At 42.4% G+C, this 10,162-nt stretch overlaps 1 long non-coding RNA gene across 1 annotated transcript in view; it reads left to right on the plus strand.

Moving 5' to 3' along the window:
- Positions 1-9,414, plus strand: part of LOC129784664 (uncharacterized) — a 132,973-nt gene extending 123,559 nt beyond the window's left edge. The window contains exons 3-5 of the long non-coding RNA XR_008747676.1: positions 6,881-6,971; positions 7,865-7,953; positions 8,888-9,414. This is a non-coding gene — a long non-coding RNA (uncharacterized LOC129784664). The remainder of the gene's footprint in view (positions 1-6,880; positions 6,972-7,864; positions 7,954-8,887) is intronic.
- Positions 9,415-10,162: the final 748 nt, after the last annotated feature.

Raw genomic sequence — 10,162 nt, forward strand, 5'->3', positions numbered from 1 at the left:
GATTATTCAAGGCTGAGTTTAATATCAAAAAGGAAATCTTAATCTTGGAAAGCTAGAGAAAAACTTACTCTTCATATTTGTCACTGCCACTACTACTACTGCTGCTGCTCCTTCTTTATCACTTCTTTGTCACCACCTCCAAGAAAATTCCTCCTCATGTCTCCCTCAAAAGAATCAGCAGTCTCAAGTCTTCTCTGTAAGTGATATTTTTAATGATTTCTCCCTTCAGTAGCTATTTAGCTACTGGCAGCATAGTTCTCATCTTGAACAAGGTTTTCCAGACCCTGGAAATAAGAGAAACCGAGTTTTGAGGGAAAAGAAAACCCTATTTTACATACTTTTCAACAGAAATAATACAGTAGTTGAAGCTGACCCACATAATTCACTGAAAAACTGTTTGGTTTTTTCAGAATACTTGTGTGGTTTTTTTAAAAAATACTATATCTGTTTCCCCACATCCTCACTGATGTAGTAAGTTCAGATTCAGGGTTTCTTTTCCTTTCTTAAGCCACAGCACTCCCCCAGAACAGTTCCGTGGGTCAGCAGTAAAGAAAAGGCCTCAGCTATTGAAAGCTACAGCTCCGAATAATTACCGCTGAGGACAGAGGAGTAAGAGGTTAAGAGGAAACAGATCAAAGTTGGCAGGAAATTGAACTGCTCAGAGGCTAGGACTGCACACCGTGTCTGAACATCAGCAAGCTGTGCTGATGACTGTAGTATGATGTTTTGGTAATTTTGTTTGATCAGACCGGTGTTCAAAAATGGTCTGCATTGATGGTCACTGAGTGTGAATTAAGGTCCTATGTAAAAAAAAAATTAAAAAGACTGATTATGATCATATCAAGAAAATCAGATATGACAGAAATCCAGCTGGATCATCTTGGTCCCAGGATTATCTTATTGTCTACAGTTTTGTGAGGGAGAGTGTTCTGTGTATTTCTCCTCACTTGCTTTTTTTAAATTCAATTTAACATTTTGACACTCCTCCACATTGTTCTGAGGTTTTCGATATGTCATTCACATTAACACTCTGGGTTATTTTCCGAGTATTTACCATTGATCTAGGAATTAGTAATGTTTGTGAATAAATATCATGGCTATATTTTAGACAAGGGCATGGAGAGGAAGAAAAGGTGTTTATGTAAGTAGAGATTAAGATACAAGTTGGAGAGAGAAGTAGGCAACATGCAAGCAGTATGAAGCCTCGTGTAAAAGAAATAGTGCTCAAATTTCATGACAATGAAATGACAAGAGGAAACTAAGGTGGTGTAAATGTGCAGACTTGTGGCATATTGTGTAATGACTGCTGCATAAACATGAAAAAATACAATGGGCTAGAGAAGACTTTGGAAGACAGCAATCTTCTAAATAAGAAAAGTCCTACTTTAAGTTGTCATAATGAAAGATCTATGCCATTCCTATAGGAATTCATTTGGAACCAGAAGTTACACAGCTGGATTCTTTTGCTAGGCCAATGCTATTCAAGATGTCATTAAGATGCTTTGTGAGCAACTTTCTGGTTGAAGCCTGGGTTTCTAGCCACAAGTGAGGAGCTCACATGAGAAGGTCTGGTGGATTGACCTTGGCTGGCTGCCAGGTACCCACCAAGCCTTTCTGTTACTCCACCTCGTCAACAGGACACAGGGGAGAAAAATGCAATGGAAGGCTCATGGATCAGGATAAAGACAGGGAGATCACTGAACAGTTACTGTCACAGGCAAAACAAGATGGTCTTTTGGGCAATGCCACGCACAGGGTATGTTTCTAGCCAAATGGTAGCTGCTTTCACCACAGTGAGTATGTAGCCCTTGCCTTGGCGTGTTCATGGTGGTGGTCTAATATGGTCAATTTGCCAGGCCTTGCCATATTGAGAACCCAGCCACCACCCTCTGTTCCAGGGACATTTTGCTTATGTAGCTTGCTTGATGCTGGCATGTTTCACATTCACAAGTGGCCTGTGTGTTGGCCTCCATGGTCAGGTCCATGCCTTGATCAGGAGCCCATCTGTATTTTGCCTCTCTCCTTAGATGTCCCCATAGTTTGTAGGTCCATCAAGCTACAAATAACTCACCCTTACACTCCCAGTCCAGGTCCACCTGAGCTACTTCAATTTTGACAGCCTTGTCTACCTGTTCATTGTTTCAATGTTCTTCAGTGACACGGCTTTTGGACATGTAAGCAACCACATGACATACATTTAAGGTGATGTTTTCTACCCAGGCAGCGATGTCTTGCCACAGTGCAGCAGCCCAGATGGATTTACCTCTGCACTACCAGTTGGCCTTCCTCTGCTGCAGCCACCTCCATAGGGCATTAGCCACCATCCATGAGTCAGTACAGAGTACTGGCCACTTCTGTTAATCAGCAGTCCCTAGGGCTTGTTGGGTGGCTTTCAATTCTGCAAACTGTTGACTCACCTTCTCCTTCAGTGGCTTCAATGACTTGCTGTGTGGGACTCCACACAGCAGCTTCCACTTCCAACAGTTCCCTACAAGACAACAGGATCCATCAGTAAACAGAACATAATGCCTTTCATCTGCTGATAACTCGTTATATGGTTGTGTCTCCTGGGCATGAGCCACCTTACCAGGCAATACTTAAAAATCTCTGCTTCCTGGCCAGTCCATGATCTCTTCCAGGATTCCTGGGTGGCTGGGTTTCACCAGTCGAGCCCACTGCACGATCAACACTACCCACTTACTTCATGTAGTGCTGGCTGGGTGATGTGCAGAGGGGATGTTTCCTTTGAACATACAGGCAATCATGGTGCCAAGAGGAGATATGCTTCTGTACCAACAACTTCTGAAGTGACTTGAACCCCCTCACATGCTGCTAGTATCTCTTTTTCAGTCAGGGCATAGTGGGCTTCTGATCCTCAATACCCTGGCTCCAAAACACTAGTGGTCAGCCTTGGGTTTCTCCTGATGTTTTCTGCCAAAGGCTTCAGGTGAGACCATGCTCCTCAGCTGCAGTGTAGAGTACATTTTGCACAGCTGGTCCTGTCCAGAGAGGCCCAAGAGCTACAACATGAGTCACCTCCTGTCTGATCTGCTCAAAGGTTTGTTGTGTCTCAAGGCCCCAGCCAAAATAGTTCTTCTTTCAATTACTCAATAGAGAGGGCTCACAAACTGACTATAATCTGGAATATGCATTCTCCAGAATCCCACAAGGCCTAGGAAAGCTTGTGTTTCTTTCTTGTTAGCTGGTGGAGACACAGTTGCTATCTTGATGATCACATCCATAGGGATATGATGATGTCTAGAAATCTGAGGAGGACTGAATCTGGGAAGTACTGAAACAGTTCCTTCTAAAATTCTGCTACAGGCAACAGAACTTGGCAAGTCAGATATGAGAAGTCTGTGGCAGAACATGACTGAAAACATAAATTCACCACAAGAAGTGACGAGTATTTCATTTGTTATTCACTGGAGCCTGTCCTCTCAGTGACACATTGAGAGACAGGATCCCATGACAGGAATGACCCTGAGAAAGGCCAGTGGGGGACAGAGGTTGGCCTAGATGGAGCAATAATGCATGTAGAGGAGGGAAAGCTGTCAGGGTTTGCTGGCTGCATCAGTCAGAAATGTAGCATGCATTTGATGGAAAGGAAGAGGAGAGGGATAAACTGTGATAGCTGAAGCCTGAGATGTAGCTGGGGATGAAGATGTTCCCAACAAGGTGCAATTAAAGATACACTTTCGGTAAGTGCGCCTTTCTGCACAGCAGCGAAGAAAACTCAAGCATAGTTTGTTATAAGGTGCCACGCAGAGCCATCACAGCTTTTGTGGAGACTGAACTTTCCCTGTCTTCTGTGTTCTGAGAGCACAGATCTGGGCTCTGCCTGTGGTTTTCAGTGTGGGTTATTGCAGACCCATTTTATGTTAATCATCATAATGTCATCAGATATTATTTGACAAAGGCAGAGTCTGTGATCTGCTCTGTTTGAAGTGGTTTTGCTCTGCCTAAAGTCCTTGCTGACAGCAGATTCCATGCTAGTAACTCATTCAACAAGTAGTGCAGGAGCTGTAAAGCTGGATTTTAATTAACAAGGTGCAGACAGAAATTACATTCTTTCCAAGGACTTAATTTCCAACAATGACATGCATATCAGAGCGCTGGAACCTCAGCTGTTATAAACTTTTAAGATGGCCTAGTTCTGTTGACTTATGGAGCTACTTTCTCCATGTAAGAATTCTCCCTGCTGTCTCTTTCCGTGTCAGCTGAGGATCCTAAATCTTGGAACCATACAGATAACTCAACAGGCTGTACATAGTGAATCCAATTATCTCTGAAGCTGCGAATGGTTCTGGAAAAGCATCGTGATTCTTTGTGTAATGACAGATCTGTTTTACTCACTCAGTACTCACCCCAGCAATGAAATACAATGGTTTTGTCTAGAAATTTGGCAAGGAAGTGAAATTAAGGCTGGATTACACTATACAGTGGCCTTGTCTGATGTATAGGGCATTAAACCCACTGTAATTCTTTCAGAGGTAGCAGTGTGTGTCACACTTAGTGAATTTCCGGCCTTTTGATGACCCATCTTAGAGCCTAGAACCTGTTACATTTATAATAAAGGAAAAGTAATTTCATAAGTATTATTTGCATATTCCGTAACAAAATACATTATTTTTGCATATCAGTGTATGTGAAAGAGAAAGCAAAATTATTGGATAGCATCACCTCTTGTGTGGGCAGATGTAAGATTTCTCCTGTATCTACCTTGCTGATACACTTTACTCTGGCTGTTCGTCCAACTATTCCAGTTCTTAACTCTAACAGAGTTCATCCAGTCTACCTGGAACGTGATTGACAGGTCTGCCCAGGATTTGGTTGTCTGAATGTCTGCAATTGCAGACTGTAACTCCAGCTCTTGCTTTCAGCATACCGTGGGTCCCACCACATGGCAGGTCCCCTTGTAGAATGGCATAATGTGGTAGGCTGGCTATGGAGATAAAATGCATAAACTTTGTGCCCGCAAAGCAACATAATATGCTTATAAAGCTGCTTCCTGGTTGTTCTGTGGTTGGGTGTTGTTTATTCCTGGAAACACCCACACACCTGAAAGTCCTAATGAGAATATGGTTTCTTTTACACAACTCCTACTGGAGGGTAGGTAAGACTGAGGTGAAGCCCATATTCCCGGAGTCCCTCTCCCTTCAGGGAAGCTTGTGTTTAATAGCAAGACTGAAATTGGAAAGCCTGACTTTGAATTCAGAGCTGCTGCGCACCTTTTATACACATGTATAGGTAAATAAAATATTACTCGTGTTTCAAAGTACTTCTGGGGGTGCTGGGTGCAGGGGCAAAACGTACGAACCACCACCGTCCAGCCTAGTTTGAAATATTGCTTCCCATCACTCCTTGGATTCCTGTTTCAATAGCCTCTGCGGGCCGCGTCCATGCTGTGCAGTTGCTGACAGTGCAGAGCTCCCCTGAGCTGCCTTCGAGCTGCTTCAGAAATAGAAGCGGTACAGTCGAGTCAGCACAGCGCTGCACGTAGCCGGGGCACGGCAACTTGTTCATGCAACAAACTGCTACCTGGTGGGGACGAATGATTCCAGCCAGTGCAATGCAATGACATACCAGCTTGCTTGGAGCTGGTTCTGGGATCACTGACACACACCAGGTCCTGCTGGTATGACATGTTGTGGCTCTTTTGAAGTCAGCATTAAGATCACTAATATGCGTGATGTTTACCTGCCCCAAACTCCTGCACAGACGACAGTTCGTAGGAGCTTGGCATTGTGATAATGTTGTGGTTATGTTCTAGCCTACCTCCCAGCAGGGCTTCCCTTGAACCCTGCTCCAGAGTGGGCCAAGACAACTGGCTTACTTGGAGAAGTGCTCTGAGAGCAGATGAGTGAAAAGTCAGGAGGAAGTGACTCAGAGGACCGGATGAAGTGAGAGATGTTTGGTGAGAGGAAAGGAGCAGGAGCCTCCAGCTGAATCTTAGCTGCCCTCTGTGCCAGAGGTCCAAAGCATTGGAGTCAACCCCTCTTTTCTTTGGTCAGGAGGTTGCCCAGAAATAAGTAATTGTTAAGGCTCTTCTTGAGCAATAGGAAGAAGATGTTTTACTTCTCTGATTCCTTAAAACGCTGAAATCCTTGGCTGGAGGAATGAACCGGTTATCTTCACTTGACAGCAAAGCCTGAGGCTATCATTTTTTTTTCTTCCAGTGGAGATGCTTCCTAGCAGTCTCCCAGTTGAGGGTGGGCAAACTATGGATATGAAGGAGGAAGTTCTGCATTTGAACGCCATTTGCAGCACTTCTAATGATGTGGCCTGGAAATCCACTAGCTCAGTTAGGCTGGGACTGACCTCTGCACTACCCTGCACGCCGTGCTGTGTCTATTATCCCCAGTGTGGCTGCACAGAACACTAAGGCTCTATGTGATTTGTCCTCTATTATTTCAAGTAGCTGGAGTAAGGAAACATGAGAAATCTGTGGGAAATTCTTCCCTGACATAAATCAATGGAGGTTAGTGGAAAGAAGCCGGTGTATGGAAACATTTGCAGGGTGTAGAGGCACTTATTTCATTTTCTGCAACATGTAAGCAGAAGCAGGAAATTCTTCTGCCTGGTTTGGTGTTTGGACAGTTATTTCTGTCTTATTTTGCTTCATAAACGCCAGTAAGGCTGAGAGAAGATGAATCTAATAGAATGGACATTTCTAGTGAAGGAAAGTTCAGCATCAAATCGTTCACAGAAAGGTGCAAGACACTTGCTAATCTTCAGGAGATAGGTATTGGTTTAAGTGACAGTACATGAAGCTTAATATCCCTTTCAGTACTGCACCTGCATTGTTCTGATTTCTAATGTTTCCTCAATTCATGATTATCTGATAATTTATGGAGTTTTGCTTGTTTTCTTATTTCAGCAATATGTAGTGAGAAGAACATACACAGCCCATTTATGCAGCGAATGAAAAGTTACTTCCTTTTCTTGCCTTGAAGTTGGTACGAGATGAGGTAAGGCATCCTGCTGTTCCTGCATGGTGGTGATCAAGGGAAACAGAAACTAATTTCTAGTCATAATAATACCAAGTCTGAATCCTAATCTCTCTGCCTTTTTCTAAAAACTGGTTTCTCTCCCTTTCAATTCTGACTGCATTTAACATCACCTGAAGAAATAAAGAAGGAAGTAAAGAGAAACGTGATTCAAATTTGAAATATCTCATGGCGGAGGGATTTGCTAATATGTGACCAGGTTTTTAATGCTACTCTGAAATGATAGACTGCAGTTTAGGAGGATTTGCTGTGCAAAATACATTCCCCACTACACTTGGAGAAAGATATAGAACTCAAAGTGTTGCCAGGTCTGAATGTTCCCTGTAACTTTCAAAATCTACAGTCTTTCTGAGGTGTGGACCACGCATACAGTAATGAACTTTCTATGTGTGGGTGTGTGTATTGCTCTTGTTACTGTCTATAGATAATTTCAGTCAATCATGGCCCACATGTGCAGGAAGGTTACAACAGTGATTAACAATATATGCTAAGTTCATTGTTGTTTTATGCATCTGCATCAGAAGGGCTTCCCAAAGACAGCTATACTTCCACAGAAAATGAGGATACTTGATAAGCAATCACCTTGTTTTCATGTTGATCTATGAGTTTCCTCATTCCTGTTCTTCCTATTTTCTCCTTCTCTACTGCTGAGGGTGTGAGTAGTAAGTGAGCAGCTAGGTGGGCATTTGGTTGTTAGCCAAGTCTAGTCCATCTCAGTTATGTTAGGTATAAAATAGTTCAGTTACAATTAGTTTAAGATGTGAAAATCTAAAAAAATCTCATAACTCCAGAAAGGTTAGTTTGTTCATCAAGCCTTGATTTTTCCTAATAGTATCAATGTTCTTAATGTGTAGGATGGAATTTCCTGATTTCATGGTGCTATCCTTGCCACTTTCTCAGGAAAGCAGGAGACTTGATCTGGGTGATCCAGGACAGGCTGGAGGTAAAGATCTCTCTTCCAGTTTTGCTACTGGCTCATTCTGTCACTTATACTTTTTATAAGTTAATTATAAAAACTGTTTCTGTCAGAGTTCAAATCCCAAGGCTACATATATTCTATACATACAATCCTTATGTTATGATATTATATTTTCTCTCCCCTGTCTGGTTGAGGAGGGGAGTGACAGAGTGGCTTTGGTGGACACCTGGCACTCAGTCAGGGTCAAACCACCACAGGAATGCAGGTATTGGGAACTGAGAATACATGGGCTTCTCCCGTGTAAGCAGACTTGCTAACCTGAACAGTTAATCTTTTTAATACTAATATATGACTAGGAATCAGCCTGGCTTGCTACACCAGAACAAACAAAACCTGTCTGGCACAGGGAAATACCAGCCTATGGTTGTTAGCGATGTACACTAAGAACAGCATGGGATGTGGCGGGGTATAGCATCTCTGTGATCTGGAAAATAGAGTCTTGCCAGCCCTGGAGATTGAAAAATAATTTCTCAACTTGCTGGCCACAAATCATATGACTTCAAAAGAAATGCATTTGCTTGGGTGGTTTTGTTCTGTAACGTCATCTAAAATATGAGAACTCAGAGGCATATGACTCCAGCTGGGGCAGAAGAACTCTAAATATCATTTAATCTGGGAACTTGGCAATACCAGGAACACTTCAGGTGAAGAGAAGAACATGATGGTAAAATTCTAGTAGTTACAATAAATTTGGCTTTGTAATGTTTTAATCAGGTCAGAATTTCTAAACTAGCTGTTGGTGAATACAAATGCTGACATTTAGAATTTGCATCTCTCCGGTGCTTGGCAAGCTCGTCTGAACAGTATTAAGAAAGAAGCAGTGAGTCAGAAGCTCAAAAATTGTAATTTGGGGACTAGCAATGACGTGTTGCCTCACATTGCTCTGTTCTTTCTTTAGAAACTGCTGTAACCGCTCTTTGGGATGAAAATGCTGAAAGTAGAATGAAACAGCACTAAAATCCAGGAAATACTGCAACTTGAATTTTGATGAGACTGAAGGGTGGTATTGAGCTGAGCATTCTAAGCTTCCCACTCCGGGATGGCTTTCTGAACCCTGTGCCCTTTGATTGTGACAGCAACTTACAACATGAGCTCTGTAAAGAGCAACTCTTTACCGTGATAAGCTATAAATACCAACAGCAGCTTACAAATGTTGTCAGTGAGTGTGCAGCAGGAGTATGGCAGCTTTTCTTCTCCCAAAATCACTTTATCAATAGATTGTTGTGATCCAAATCACTGCCTAAACTGAATTCAACATCAGATTAAATCTTCTGTGATTAAACATTCTGCTTTCTTTCAAGGTGGATTGGGATATATACATTGTTTATGTCGTCATCTGCAACAGCTGCCTGCCGAGACTTGGTACATGCTATCTAGAAGATAGCACGGCTGTATATGAAATGTCATATAGAGTTAATGCCTTGAAATCACAGAGGCTTTTTGGTACATATTAATGTTCGATTTCTGTGAGAATCAAAGTTTTAAATCTAAGTCCAGAAGGATCAGAACCAACAGAAAATGGATAACACTTTGCAACATGGAGTTCAGCCCAGGCTCTGCACCCTACAGACACTCCAAATCTTTCCACAGGTGCTGTCTTGATGGGTAACAATAATTATCTGAGAACTCAAATCATGTGACTGCCTTAAAAACAACTGTCCTTCAGACAGCTGAAGTAACTAAGATTTCTTGCATTGCTTTCCCCATTCAGCATGGACTTTCTACCATCCGTACCATCTGTGAGAAAAATTCTGCAAAGTGACCAGCCACCTTTTCTCCCTGGTTGGGTTTCTCTGCTGATAAACATGTCACCAGGTACTGTTTCACCAGAAACACCGAAAGACCAGAAATTACTTTACAAGGAACATCTCATCTGTGTTGCATCATTCTCCCATTGCATCTACTTATATTCTACTCTACTTTTCAGCTGTTTTAGCAGTAGGATCTAAGAGGTGGGTGTTACGCTTCTTCTAAAGGTGAAAACTATCCCTTTTTCTCCATTCTATCCCACAGGTTTTGCTAGAAGTGAATTGAAATGGTTTTTTTAATCTCTTTCCCAGCTGTTTCAAAACATGGTGTCTGATAGTCATTGGTTTTGTCACCGTCCAGTGCATAAGAGTAGGCAGTTGGGATAATAAGCATTTCACTTGTGCGTGATTTTCAGTAGATTAAA

The sequence above is a fragment of the Falco peregrinus genome, chromosome 6 (assembly GCF_023634155.1).
Source record: "Falco peregrinus isolate bFalPer1 chromosome 6, bFalPer1.pri, whole genome shotgun sequence".
Classification (NCBI taxonomy): Eukaryota; Metazoa; Chordata; class Aves; order Falconiformes; family Falconidae; genus Falco; species Falco peregrinus.